Here is a 16,241-nt window from a genome sequence, read left to right as displayed (position 1 = left end):
TGTTGCGGACACGTCATGATTTCTTGATAAACAATATGATTTTGGGGTACTTCGGTGACCATAAATACACTTCAATTGTTTCCAGACATACTGACTTTACTTAAAAAAATACCAATTGAGCTTTGAAACAAAAAATGTTTAATTGATCGGATTTTACCAGGAAATAGTAGCGACTACGAAAAGTACATTTTCTGCTTTGGTGTGTATGAAACTACTGGAATTAAATTGCTGTATTTTCAGTAATAATGCAAATAAAAAGCACAAAATAGGTTTGCTCCATCATACCAGATTGTTCCTGTTAAGTAAGCTTTGCTGTGTGTTTAACAAACGAGGAAATATTTTTTGCAATAAAAATCACAGTCCAGACATTGACATGCCAACTGTCTTATAAAGAAGTGTTGCTTTGTCATTTTCGTCGGTAGTGTGAGGGAATAATTTCAACCCTGTTTGTGGGTCAACGTAATCTTTGAACTTAATTGACCTCGCGGGAATCCAGCCCATAGATTTGGCCACGTGACGAATGGCGCTTGTGGCAGCTACGGCCACAAACAAATTGCAATTCATTCCTGTAAGAATTTCCTCCTGTTTTCGCAGTAGATCCTGAAGTAAACCTTTGTTTCTGAACTCTGGCAAAACGTAACTGGGACCAAGTTTAGCGTAACGATCAACTCCAAACTTCTCGAAAACGTCTTCTTCCACTGCGTCGAAATACCTTCCTAGGGCCTGAATTTCTTGGCTAAGATTCAGACCCGAGTCGGCAAAAACATCTCCAAAAGATTTTTCCACGTTATATTTATGGTGCAGGGTCCCCAAGGTTTGCGCGACCAACTGACCGTCCCTCTGGCAATAACCGACCGCCAAATTTTGCTTCAATGAACTCTCCACACGATGCTTGTGAAAAATGTTAGTTTCTTCAGCAGAAACACCGCTATATAATCGCACAATATCTTCCATGTTGTATTCCTTGGTTAACTTTACAACTTGGTTGATGTGTCCTAAGTGCAATCGTTTGAATACCAGTTGTTCCATGTTGAGAAACCTGTCTACAAACAGAAAATCTAATTATGGTCAAGATATCGCTTTGGAACCAATCTCCACGAATATTGCTGGTGGCAGTTTTGTCCCAGTCTGAGCGCGAAAAAACGCTCTACAGTTTGAGGCTATTTTAGGAAATATCAACTCACGATCGACCCTCTTCTTTTTCTAGCCTGGTCGTCCAACAACACTTGGTATACTATTTTATGCAAGCTGAAGCAGCGGTATATTACTATAGTTTTGAGTATGTGGATCTAAAGCACAACAGCATACGTGAACCTGGCGATCACTGTACTTTCAGTAGTATATTTGTATGCAGTTATTCAATGTTAGATATAAGTATTTTGCAAACATTTTGAGCACAGCAAGACTGAATTTATTGAATTTGCGGACTTTTCACACACACGGTTACTTCATAGCTGACGGAAACTGGAAGCTATTTTGAAGGAGAACACTGGAGCTATCTGGTTACAAGTAAGAATAGAAGAAGGTTGTTGGTCACAAAGGCAAACAATTTACTTGACATAATTTTAATTAAATAGTCGGCACGAATGTCTTTATCTTTTGGTGCGAGGTAACATTGGGTGGGGCTCGAATGCTGATTGCAGCTTCTGTTGCGACGGGAAAAAAGGTTTCAAAATCTTTAAAAACAGGCAATGTGCAGCACTGCAAGTGAGTGCAGAATACTTTGCAATAAAGTAGACTTTGCGTGATTAAGTACTACGGCAAAATTGCATTCGGTAAACAAAAAAAAAGATAAACACAAAGATCAGAATATAAATTTTCGTATTTTTTTTTTACCAGTAGAAGAATAATTTAACTTCCTTTCAAAAGTGAAAATCTGTAACAGATTATTCTGCATCACTTATTCAAAAAATCTCGAAAAGGCAAAACAACTCAGCATAATTTTTTGATAAAAATTGCTTTGTAACTTTATCTGCATGCAATATAGTTAGCCAGGACCTGTATGGTTTTCTTCAGGAAAGAACAAATCATGCAGATTAAACAAGGCATAAAGCAAACGTAAACAGCAGAATTACGAAACTTTCCTTCGGGGTATAGTTTGCATAGGTACTTGAAGTTAGCATTCCCGGACAAACTTGTGTACATCATATTGAAAATAACAATAGAAATAAATAAGAGTTTAAAAATCAAATTTAACAAATAGCTTCGTTAAGGACTTTATATTGCAGCACCGCTTTCGCATCTTCTTCCACAATATTCTGAAATAACTTTATCCCAGTTTTGGGATCTACATAATCTTTGAACTCAATTGACCTCGCATCAACCCAGCCAAGGGATTTGGTCACGTGTACAGCCGTACTTGTAACAGCGACAGCAACAAGCAAGTTGCAATTCATTCTTGTTAGAATTTGCTCCATATTTCTCATCACACCCTTATGTAAGCCTTGGCCTCTGTATTCAGGCAAAACGTAGCCTGTTCCAACGTTGGCGTAGTTCTTCACGGTAAACTTGGCAAAAATATCTTCGTCTTCTTTAAGTTTGTCAAAAAATCTTCCCAATGCCTGAACCTCTGCACTCGGGTTTTTACCATATGTTGCAAAGACATCTCTAAAGGATTGTTCTGAGTTGCTTTTGGTGTGCCATGTTACCAGCGTCTGAGCAACAAGACGACCATTATAATCAAAATACCCAAAGCCCAGCCTTTGCTTTAAAGACAACATAACCCGATGTTTGTGATAGATATAAATTTCATCAATTGATATTCCTGCAGCTTTTCACACAATATCTTCCATGCTGTATTTCATTGCAAGCGCAAGAGCTTGTTCTATGTCACTCAAATTTATTCTTTTAAAGATAAGCTGATCTGCCATTTCGGTTTCGTTCGCATAAATTATCACCGATCAATGCAGATGATTAACAACAGCTTTTCCTCATTCACTCGGCGCTCTGTATATTACAGACCAGCTTGACGGGAAGTCACACAAGTGAAAAAAACCTAACGGGAAGCCAAGTAAAGTGCTTTTCGTGGGCTGACGAGCGTCGAAAAAACGCAGGAAAAATGAAATACAAACTTCCAGTTTGATAAAGATATGTTTCGGTTGCATGAAAATGATGTCCCCACGTGGCTGTTTCGGATACGTCACCCATATGTTGGTGTTAGTTTATGTTAAAAATTGTTTCTTGTTTCTTACTAATTTCGCAACACTTTATGTGTTTTAGTTTTGCAAAAGAACAATTTAACTTCTTTTCAGAAGTCTCAATTTGCTGCAGAATATTCTGTATCATTCATTTAAAAAAATCACAATCTCAGCAAAGACCATGCGCAATTCAACACACTAGAGACTATTCGTATCCGATGACGACAGCGCTACGCGTCATCGATTTCCGTGACGTCAGATGTCAGTAACGTAAACAAGTTGTTTATATTCAAAGCCGGTCGTTTATGTGAATATATTACCGCGGATTATCAGTGCAAAAAAATTGCAACAAATATCATCACGGTCGAGATATTGGTATGTTAACTGTTTTGTAGAGAAGTGTTGCTTTGTCGTTTTCGTCGGTAGTGCGAGGGAATAATTTCAACCCTGTACGTGGGTCAACGTAATCTTTGAACTTAATTGACCTCGCATCAACCCAACCAAGTGATTTGGTCACGTGTACGGCCGTACTTGCGACACCGACAGCCACAAACAAGTTGCAATTCATTCCTGTTAGGATTTGTTCCTGTTCAATGATCAGGTTCTTGAACAAGCCTTGGTTTCTATGCTCAGGCAAAACGTAGCCTGTTCCAACGTTGGCGAAGTTCTTCACGGTAAACTTGGCAAAAATATCTTCGTCTTCTTTAAGTTTGTCAAAAAATCTTCCCAATGCCTGAACCTCTGCACTCGGGTTTTTACCATATGTTGCAAAGACATCTCCAAACGACTCCTCCGAGTTGTTTTTGGTGTGCAATGTTGCCAGCGTTTGTGCAACAAGATCACCTTCTTGATCGAAATACCCAAAGCCCAGCCTTTGCTTCAAAGACAACATAACTCGATGTTTATGATAGATATAAATTTCATCAACAGATATTCCTGCAGCTTTTCGCACAATATCTTCTTTGCTGTATTTCATTGCAAGCGCAAGAGCTTGATGCTTGTGGTTTAAATTTAATATTTTGAATATTAACTGAGCCGCCATCTCGGTTTAACTCGCAGAATTTTGTAATAACAGTCAATGCAGGTGATCTAAACACAAGTTTTCCTCGATTATTCGACGCTCTTGCAACGATCTTATAATTACCAAACGATAGTTGAGTAGAATGACCAAACGTTAGACTGCAACGCAGGCCGTCAAGAAAAGAGGAAACAATTTACGCTGTAAATTACTTGTAAATTATAAAGCAAATCCTGTTTCCCATGTGAACTGTTAAGTGTTAGTTCATGTTATAGCGTAAATTGTTTCCTCTGTTCTGGGCTGGTCTAAACTGGGCTTTTTAAAGCTCTCCATACTGAGAGCTGATTGGTCAATAATGTCACGTGATATCACGAGCCAGTCGAAATAATATAATACAAGAGCATAAAATACAGTACGCATCAAGATTATCTGTGGGAACGGATATAGATGATTCACGCGTGCTGTATGAGCAGTCACTTGTTCACACATTCTGTTGCACACTAGCGGAAGGAGTTGATCCTCCTTGTATTATATGGGACGCATTAAAATGGTTATTTTAATGCAAGTATATATCCTGTGAGAACATTGAACCGGTTAGTCATTTAGGTCAAAACTTGCGAAATATTTAATACATTTGATTACGAGCTTGCACATGCTTGTGCAATGCTGCACACAAAATGGATTATGCAATACCTGTGCAATGTTGCACACAAAACATTACGAAATACAAGCGCTGATTTCTGTGACGTATGTTACAGGCTCTTTGTAAGAATAAAATTGTACATGTTGATTGGAAGATCGCCAAGCAAGGACCTGCGCAGTGGGGCGATCACAGCTATCGTATAAGGAAATACAAATTCCAAATATACTTCTGTGTTTGACATGAAACACACATATTGACATAGAATTAAATAAATGAGTAAGTTGTCCTGTTCAACACATGGGGGATTAAAGCAGTGGTTTCCAACTTTTCAATTGTAATTGTGTTTGAACCAGTCTGAGACATATACGGCATTTTTCCAACCAAAATTTTTATTTAATATAGTTGGTTCTTACATCAAGCAACGTAGCCCGCTCCTTGGATAAATTTTTAAAAATTTGACTCTAAGAATTCGTTCACGCGAACTTCGACTTTGCAACCGACTTTAGGTAAAAATTTCACACGATGACTAATGATTGGAAAAGAAATGACGACGGTACAAGTGTTTTTGTGTTTAACCAAACGTATATGCAGCGTCTTAGATGAGGTATCGCACGCACTTATCCAGGCCACGTTGCAACGTTTTGACGTCATTTTGTCAGTGGCGCGCTTTCAGCAAAAATTTTTCGAATGTTCCAGGGTGTGCTGAAGAAACATATATTTAAATTGTGTTTTGTTGTAAGAGATTGGTGGAAATGGAATTGTTGCGAACACGACTTGATTTCTGTATAAAGAATGTGATTTTGAGGTACTTCGGTGATCAATAATACACTTCAAGTGCTTAAACACATACTCAGTTGTAAGACTTCACTTAGAAATTCTCTAAACAAGTTTTGAAACAAAAACTGTTTATTAAAACAACTGTTCTTCTGGCGTAAAGTTACGAGATATTTGTTACAACCGACGTTTCGTCAACCATCCGGTGAGACTTCTTCATGGTGATGTGGTAACAAGTCATTATGTAAATAAACAGTTGATCGGATTTACCAGGAAATTGTAGCCACGACGAAACGTAGCCTACATTTTTTGCTTTGGTATATGTAGAATTAAACGACACCAGCGGAAGATGAATCGTCAAATTGCTGCATTTTGAGTAATAATACACAAAGAAAAAGCACAACATATATCCCTTATTCATACCAGACTTTTTCTGTTAAGCAAGCTTTGCTGTGTGGGTAACAAACAAGAAAATATTGTTTGCAACAAATATCATCACGGTCGAGATATTGGTATGTTAACTGTTTTATAGAGAAGTGTTGCTTTGTCATTTTCGTCGGTAGTGCGAGGGAATAATTTCAACCCTGTACGTGGGTCAACGTAATCTTTGAACTTAATTGACCTCGCGGGAGTCCAGCCCACAGATTTGATCGCCTGACGAGCAGCGCTTGAAACAGCGATAGCCACAAACAAGTTGCAATTCATTCCTTTTAGGATTTTTTCTTGTTTTCTTAATAGACTCTGAACCAAGCCTTGGTTTCTATGCTCAGGCAAAACGTAGCTTGTTCCAAATTTAGCGAAACTTTTCGCGTTAAACGTTGCAAAAATATCTTCGACTTTTTCGAGCTGTGCAAAAAATCTTCCCAATGCCTGAACCTCTATGGTCGGGTTTCTACCATACGTTGCAAAGACATCTCCAAACGACTCTTCCGATTTGTTTTTGGGGTGCAATGTTGCCAGCGTTTGTGCAACAAGACTACCTTCTTGATCGAAATACCCAAAGCCTAGTTTTTGCTTCAAAGACAACATAACCCGATGTTTGTGATAGATATAAATTTCATCAACAGATATTCCTGCAGCTTTTCGCGCAATATCTTCCATGTTGTATTTCTTTGCAAGCACAAGTGCTTGTTCTTTGTGGTTTAGGCTCATTCTTTTAAATATCAACTGACGCGCCATGTCGGTTCCGTTTGCAATATCTTCGAAACCAAGTGATGCAGATGTTGCAACAACAGCCTTTCCTCATTCACTCAACGCTCTTTGGATCACAGACCAGCTTGCCAGGAAGTTAAGTGTTTTTCGTGAGCTGACGAGCGTCGAACATATGCAGGAATATATTATGCATAAACTTTCAGTTCGAAAAATTCCGAGAGTTCGGTTGTATGAAATGATAAATCAGATTCATAATTTTATTTCAGATGTAATTTTTCATGTTGTTAACAGTTTTACAACTCTTTAATGTAATTTTTTGTATTTACTTTTGGTTTTGCAATATAATGTTAAAGAAATAACAATACGTGATAGATTATTCCGTATCACTTATTTAAAAAAACTCACAATCTCAGCAGAGACGTTGCGGAAACTTACAAAGTTTTGTGGCCACATTTGCATCTTAACTTGATCTCCATCCAGCACGATTAATCAGAGCATGTGTGTGTTTTCCAAGGAAATACAAATGCCAAATAAGCTTCTTTGTTTGATATGAAACACACATAATGAAATAAAATAAAAAAACAAGTAATATGCCCAATTCAACACATGGGGGTTTAAAGCAGTGGCTTCAAACTTTTTAATTGCAATTGTGTTTGAACCAGTCTGAGATATATACAGCATTTTACAAATATAAGATTTACTTTGATACAGTTGGTTCTTACATCAAGCATCGTTGTCCGCTCCTTGGATAAATTATTAAAAATTTGAATGTAAGAATTCGTTCACGAGACCGACTATAGGAAAAAACTCCACACAATAACTTAACTTAAGAAAGGAAATGACGTCTTCTTTGTTTTCTTTAGTCAGTCGAAAAATTCTTCCTACTGCCTGAAACTCCACGCTCGAGTTTTTTACTAGATGTTGCAAAGATATTTTCAAACGACAGTTCCAATTCATTTGAGGTGCACAATGTTATATCTACATCATCGAAATACCCCAAATCCAGTTTTTGCTTCAAAGACAACGTAACACACGATGTTTGTGATAGATGTAAATTTTCATTAACAGATACTCCTTCAGTTTTTCGTACGATATCTTCCATGCTGTATTTCATTGCAAGGAACTTATCCTTCTGGTTTAAATTAAATTCGGTTTCGTTTGCAATTTTTTTTCAAAACCAATTAATGCAGACGTTCCAGCCACAGCCTTTCCTCATTCACTTGACGCTTTGTAGATCACGACTTGCTTAGCGGGAAGTCAAGTACAAATCCTGACGGGAAGTAAAGTGTTTTTCGTGAGCTGACGAGCGTCGAATAATTGCAGGAAAAAATTACAAAGACTTTTAGTTTAAAACATTACTTGAGTTCGGTTGCATATGAAATAATAAATCAGAAAATTAATAATTTCATTTCAGATGTAATTTATGATTTGTGTAAGCTACAGACAGATGGCCATGTTTCGACTTATAAGGGCTCATCAGTACAGCTGGAGTTTACTTTGTTTGTCATATGATGGTTGTGACACGTGGCCTTACGGCACTATTAGTTAAGCATTGCTTGGTCATGGTGTTACCATCTTGTTTTCTCCGTAAGGTTGCACTTTTTTGGTGCCCAACGGATTACGGTGATTGTAGAGTCACCACAAAGTGGTCTGATAGTCATACCACCTGCGTAATCTTTTAACTAAATTGACCGCACATGAATAAATTATTTCTGTTAGTTGACTAAAAGACTCTCAAGCAAGCCTTTGTTTCTACGCTCAGGTATATAAACTTTATGAACCGATATTTCAACACTAGTGTTTTTTCATTTGCATTGGAAGCGCATGAGCTTGATCTATGTGGTTTAGATTTAATCTTCCAAAAGTTAAATCGGCAATTTACAACTGACATTTTGTATCACGTTTTTATTGACGATACCTGCAATTTATATGAACGCGATAAACACTAGTCAAAACGTTTAAACCTACACGAACTAACAATGGCCATCAATACGACTAATAAATTACATTTTCAACAGAGACATAGCGGAATTAATAAAATTTTAAATGTATCTGCCACCAGTCGGGGCTTACACTTGTTTCTACAGAAAAGAAAAAATATCATTTAACGTAAAACACATGCTGGTATCACGATATCTGCATTTTCAAGCGCAGAAAGTCGAAACAGATAAAAACAATTGGGTCTCACAGAACGCGACACATTTGTAAGTTAAATAAAGTATGGATGCGAATGAAGAAATGATAATATAACGTGACGGGAGCGGAACGGTGACGTCATGTGCATGATTTGCAGCAGTTTGGTTATTTGTTTGGTAAAACATACAAAGGGCATATACACGTTATGAGCTGTTCTGCAAATCATGCATGACAAATAAAGTTCAAGACAATCATCCGTTTTCAAACAAGAAAGTGCAAAGCTAGACATCACTCCGCCAGGAACAAAGCTAAGACATCGTTCTGTCAAGAAGTTTGAATTGAAAAACTGCTTTCGCATCTTCTTCCACAATATTCTGAAACAACTTAATCCCAATCTTTGAATCGACGTAATCTTTGTACTTAATTGACCTCAACGGAATCCATTGAAGAGAATTTCCAACGTGTACAGCCGCACTTGTAACAGCGATGGCCACAAACAAGTTGCAATTCATTCCTTCAAGGATTTGCTCTTGTTTTGTCAGTAGACTCTGAAGCAAGCCTTTGCTTCTATGCTCGGGCAAAACGTAGCTTGTTCCAACGTTGGCGTAGTTCTTCACGCCAAACTTTTCAAAAACATCTTCGCCTTCTTCGAGTTGTTTAAAAAATCTTCCCAATGCCTGAACCTCTGCAGTCGGGTTTTTACCATATGTTGCAAAGACATCTCCAAAGGACTCTTCCGAGTTGTTTTTGGTGTGCAATGTTGCCAGCGTCTGTGCAACAAGACTACCTTCTTGATCAAAATACCCAAAGCCCAGCCTTTGCTTCAAAGACAACATAACCCGATGTTTGTGATAAATATAAATTTCATCAACAGATATTCCTGAAGCTTTTCGTACAATATCTTCTATGCTGTATTTCATTGCAAGTGCAAGTGCTTGATCCTTATGGTTTAGGCTTAATCTTTTAAATATCAACTGACGCGCCATTTCGGTTTTGTTTGCAATTATTTTTTTCCAAAGCAAGTCAATGCAGACGTTCCAGCAACAGCCCTTCCTCATTCACTTGACGCTATATTGATCATGACTTGCTTAGCGGGAAGTCATGTACAAATCCTGACGGGAAGTTAAGTGTTTTTCGTGAGCTGACGGGCGTCGAATAAATGCAGAAAAAAATAATAAAAACAAACTTTCAGTTTGAAAATTCCTATAGTTCTGTTGCATCGAATGATAAATCGGAAAATTGATAATTTCTTTTCAGAAGTAATTTATGTTGTTTGTGACCAGTTTTACAACTGGGTAATGAAAATTTATGTACTTACTTTTGGTTTTGCAAAAGAATATTTTAACATCTCAGCAGAGACGTTGCACAAACTGACCAAATTTTATGGCCACATTTGCATCTTGACTCCGTCTCCATCCAGCTCGATAAACCAGGACTTGTATGTGTTTTCCAAGGAAATACAAATGCCAAATAAGCTTCTGTGTTTGATATGAAACACACATATTGACATAGAATTAAATAAACGTGTAAGTTGTCCAATTCAACACATGAAGGATTAAAGCAGTGCTTTCCAACTTTTTGCAGTTCACCTTTTTTTTGCAATTGTGTTTGAACCAGTCTGAAACATATACGGCATTTTTTTACCACTATGAGATTTACTTTAATTTAGTTGGTTCTTACATCAAGCAACGTTGCCCGCTCCTTGGATTAATTATAAAATTTGACTCCAAGAATTCGTTCACGCGAACTTCGATTTTGCAACCGACTTTAGGTAAAAATTTCACACGATGGCTAACCACTCGAAAGGAAATGACGACGGTACAAGCGTTTTTGTGTTTAACCAAACGTATATGCAGCGTCTTAGATGAGTTATTGCACGCAATAATCCAGACCACGTTGCAACGTTTTGACGTCATTTTGTTAGTGGCTCGCTTTTAATAAAATTTTTCGAATGTTCCAGGGAGTGCTTAAGAAACATATATTTAAATTGTGTTTTGTTGTAAGAGATGGATGGAAATGGAAATGTTGCGATCACGACTTGATTTCTGTATAAAGAATGTGATTTTGAGGTACATCGGTGATCAATAATACACTTCAAGTGCTTAAACACATACTCAGTTGTAAGACTTTAGAAATTCTCTAAACAAGTTTTGAAACAAAAACTGTTTATTAAAACAACTGTTCATCTGGCGTAAAGTTACGAGATATTTGTTACAACCGACGTTTCGTCAACCATCCGGTGAGACTTCTTCAGGGTGATGTGGTAACAAGTCATTATGTAAATAAACAGTTGATCGGATTTACCAGGAAATTGTAGCCACGACGAAACGTAGCCTACATTTTTTGCTTTGGTATATATAGAATTAAACGACACCAGCGGAAGATGAATCGCCAAATTGCTGCATTTTAAGTAATAATACACAAAGAAAAAGCACAACATATATCTCTTATTCATACCAGACTTTTTCTGTTAAGCAAGCTTTGCTGTGTGGGTAACAAACAAGAAAATATTGTTTGCAACAAATATCATCACGGTCGATATATTGGTATGTTAACTGTTTTATATAGAAGTGTTGCTTTGTCATTTTCGTCGGTAGTGCGAGGGAATAATTTCAACCCTGTACGTGGGTCAACGTAATCTTTGAACTTAATTGACCTCGCGGGAGTCCAGCCCACAGATTTGATCGCCTGACGAGCAGCGCTTGAAACAGCGACAGCCACAAACAAGTTGCAATTCATTCCTTTTAGGATTTTCTCTTGTTTTCTTAATAGACTCTGAACCAAGCCTTGGTTTCTATGCTCAGGCAAAACGTAGCTTGTTCCAAATTTAGCGAAACTTTTCGCGTTAAACGTTGCAAAAATATCTTCGACTTTTTCGAGCTGTGCAAAAAATCTTCCCAATGCCTGAACCTCTATGGTCGGGTTTCTACCATACGTTGCAAAGACATCTCCAAACGACTCTTCCGATTTGTTTTTGGGGTGCAATGTTGCCAGCGTTTGTGCAACAAGACTACCTTCTTGATCGAAATACCCAAAGCCTAGTTTTTGCTTCAAAGACAACATAACCCGATGTTTGTGATAGATATAAATTTCATCAACAGATATTCCTGCAGCTTTTCGCGCAATATCTTCCATGTTGTATTTCTTTGCAAGCACAAGTGCTTGTTCTTTGTGGTTTAGGCTCATTCTTTTAAATATCAACTGACGCGCCATGTCGGTTCCGTTTGCAATATCTTCGAAACCAAGTCATGCAGATGTTGCAACAACAGCCTTTCCTCATTCACTCAACGCTCTATGGATCACAGACCAGCTTGCCAGGAAGTTAAGTGTTTTTCGTGAGCTGACGAGCGTCGAACATATGCAGGAATATATTATGCATAAACTTTCAGTTCGAAAAATTCCGAGAGTTCGGTTGCATGAAATGATAAATCAGATTCATAATTTTATTTCAGATGTAATTTTTCATGTTGTTAACAGTTTTACAACTCTTTAATGTAATTTTTTGTATTTACTACTAGTTTTGAAATATAATGTTAAAGAAATAACAATACGTGATAGATTATTCCGTATCACTTATTTAAAAAAACTCACAATCTCAGCAGAGACGTTGCGGAAACTTACAAAGTTTTGTGGCCACATTTGCATCTTAACTTGATCTCCATCCAGCACGATTAATCAGAGCATGTGTGTGTTTTCCAAGGAAATACAAATGCCAAATAAGCTTCTTTGTTTGATATGAAACACACATAATGAAATAAAATAAAAAAACAAGTAATATGCCCAATTCAACACATGGGGGTTTAAAGCAGTGGCTTCAAACTTTTTAATTGCAATTGTGTTTGAACCAGTCTGAGATATATACAGCATTTTACAAATATAAGATTTATTTTGATACAGTTGGTTCTTACATCAAGCATCGTTGTCCGCTCCTTGGATAAATTATTAAAAATTTGAATGTAAGAATTCGTTCACGAGACCGACTATAGGAAAAAACTTCACACAATAACTTAACTTAAGAAAGGAAATGACGTCTTCTTTGTCTTCTTTAGTCAGTCGAAAAATTCTTCCTACTGCCTGAACCTCCACGCTCGAGTTTTTTACTAGATGTTGCAAAGATATTTTCAAACGACAGTTCCAATTCATTTGAGGTGCACAATGTTACATCTACTTAAACGAAATACCCCAAATCCAGTTTTTGCTTCAAAGACAACGTAGCACACGATGTTTGTGATAGATGTAAATTTTCATTAACAGATACTCCTTCAGTTTTTCGTACGATATCTTTTATGCTGTATTTCATTGCAAGGAACTTATCCTTCTGGTTTAAATTTAATTCGGTTTCGTTTGCAATTTTTTTTCAAAACCAATTAATGCAGACGTTCCAGCAACAGCCTTTCCTCATTCACTTGACGCTCTATAGATTACGACTTGCTTAGCGGGAAGTCAAGTGCAAATCCTGACGGGAAGTAAAGTATTTTTCGTGAGCTGACGATCGTAGAATAAATGCAGAAAAAAATTACAAAGAAACTTTTAGTTTAAAATATTCCTTGAGTTCGGTTGCATATGAAATAATAAATCAGAAAATTAATAATTTCATTTCAGATGTAATTTATGATTTGTGTAGGCTACAGACAGATGGCCACTGTTTCGACTTATAAGGGCTCATCAGTGCAGCTGGAGTTTACTTTGTTTATCATATGATGGTTGTAACACGTGGCCTTGCGGCAGTAATGGTTAAGCATTGCTTGACCATGGTGTTACAATCTTGTTTTCTCCGTAATGTTGCACTTTTTTGGTGCCCAAAGGATGGTGGTGATTGTAGAGTCACCACAAAGTGGTCTGATAGTCATACCAGCTGCGTAATCTTTTAACTAAATTGACCGCACATGAATAAATTATTTCTGTTAGTTGACTAAAAGACTCTCAAGCAAGCCTTTGTTTCTACGCTCAGGGATATAAACTTTATGAACCGATATTTCAACACTAATGTTTTTTTATTTGCATTGGAAGCGCATGTGCTTGATCTATGTGGTTTAGATTTAATCTTCCAAAAGTTAAATCGGCAATTTACAAATGACATTTTGTATCACGTTTTTATTGACGATACCTGCAATTTATATGAACGCGATAAACACTAGTCAAAACGTTTAAACCTACACGAACTAACAATGGCCAGCAATACGACTAAATAAATTACATTTTCAACAGAGACATAGCGGAATTAATAAAATTTTAAATGTATCTGCCACCAGTCGGGGCTTACACTTGTTTCTACAGAAAAGAAAAAATATCAATCAACTTAGTTCATTTAACGTAAAACACATGCTGGTATCACGATATCTGCATTTTCAAGCGCAGAAAGTCGAAACAGATCAAAACAATTGGGTCTCACAGAACGCGACACATTTGTAAGTTAAATAAAGTATGGATGCGAATGAAGAAATGATAATATAACGTGACGGGAGCGGAACGGTGACGTCATGTGCATGATTTGCAGCAGTTTAGTTATTTGTTTGGTAAAACATACAAAGGGCATATACACGTTATGAGCTGTTCTGCAAATCATGCATGACAAATAAAGTTCAAGACAATCATCCGTTTTCAAACAAGAAAGTGCAAAGCTAGACATCACTCCGCCAGGAACAAAGCTAAGACATCGTTCCGCAAAGAAGCTTGTATTGAAAAACTGCTTTCGCATCTTCTTCCACAATATTCTGAAACAACTAAATCCCAATCTTTGAATCGACGTAATCTTTGTACTTAATTGACCTCAACGGAATCCATTGAAGAGAATTTCCAACGTGTACAGCCGCACTTGTAACAGCGATGGCCACAAACAAGTTGCAATTCATTCCTTTAAGGATTTGCTCTTGTTTTCTCAGTAGACTCTGAAGCAAGCCTTTGCTTCTATGCTCGGGCAAAACGTAGCTTGTTCCAACGTTGGCGTAGTTCTTCACGCCAAACTTTTCAAAAACATCTTCGCCTTCTTCGAGTTGTTTAAAAAATCTTCCCAATGCTTGAACCTCTGCACTCGGGTTTTTACTGGATGTTGCAAAGACATCTCCAAACGACTCTTCCGAGTTGTTTTTAGTGTGCAATGTTGCCAGCGTCTGTGCAACAAGACTACCTTCTTGATCAAAATACCCAAAGCCCAGCCTTTGCTTCAAAGACAACATAACCCGATGTTTGTGATAGATATAAATTTCATCAACAGATATTCCTGCAGCTTTTCGTACAATATCTTCTATGCTGTATTTCATTGCAAGTGCAAGTGCTTGATCCTTATGGTTTAGACTTAATCTTTTAAATATCAACTGACTCGCCATTTCGGTTTTGTTTGCAATTATTTTTTTCCAAAGCAAGTCAATGCAGACGTTCCAGCAACAGCCCTTCATTCACTTGACGCTATATTGATCATGACTTGCTTAGCGGGAAGTCATGTACAAATCCAGACGGGAAGTCAAGTGTTTTTAGTGAGCTGACAGGCGTCAGAAAAAAATAATAAAAACAAACTTTCAGTTTGAAAATTCCTATAGTTCTGTTGCATCGAATGATAAAACAGAAAATTTATAATTTCTTTTCAGAAGTAATTTATGTTGTTTGTTTCCAGTTTTACAACTCGGTAATGAAAATTTATGTACTTACTTTTGGTTTTGCAAAGGAATATTTTAACTTTCTTTCAGAAATAACAATAGGTCATAAATTACTCTGTATAACTACTCATCTCAGCAGAGACATTGCGCAAACTGACACAATTTTAGTGCCACATTTGCATCTTGACTTCGTCTCCATCCAGCTCGATAAACCAGGACTTGTATGTGTTTTCCAAGGAAATACAAATGCCAAATAAGCTTCTGTGTTTGATATGAAACACACATATTGACATAGAATTAAATAAACGTGTAAGTTGTCCAATTCAACACATGAAGGATTAAAGCAGTGCTTTCCAACTTTTTGCAGTTCAACTTTTTTATTGCAATTGTGTTTGAACCAGTATGAAACATATACGGCATTTTTTTACCACTATGAGATTTACTTTAATTTAGTTGGTTCTTACATCAAGCAACGTTGCCCGCTCCTTGGATTAATTATAAAATTTGACTCCAAGAATTCGTTCACGCGAACTTCGACTTTGCAATCGACTTAGGAAAAAATTCACACGATGGCTAACCACTGGAAAGGAAATGACGACGGTACAAGTGTTTTTGTGTTTAACCAAACGTATATGCAGCGTCTTAGATGAGTTATTGCACGCACTTATCCAGGCCACGTTGCAACGTTTTGACGTCATTTCGTCAGTGGCTCGCTTTTAACAAAAATTTTTCGAATGTTCCAGGGAGTGCTTAAGAAACATATATTTAAATTGTGTTTTGTTGTAAGA

This window comes from Ascidia mentula, chromosome 5, assembly GCF_947561715.1.
Source record: "Ascidia mentula chromosome 5, kaAscMent1.1, whole genome shotgun sequence".
Taxonomy (NCBI): Eukaryota; Metazoa; Chordata; class Ascidiacea; order Phlebobranchia; family Ascidiidae; genus Ascidia; species Ascidia mentula.
The sequence above is the reverse complement of the archived record's forward strand: the minus strand, read 5'-3'. Positions refer to the sequence as shown.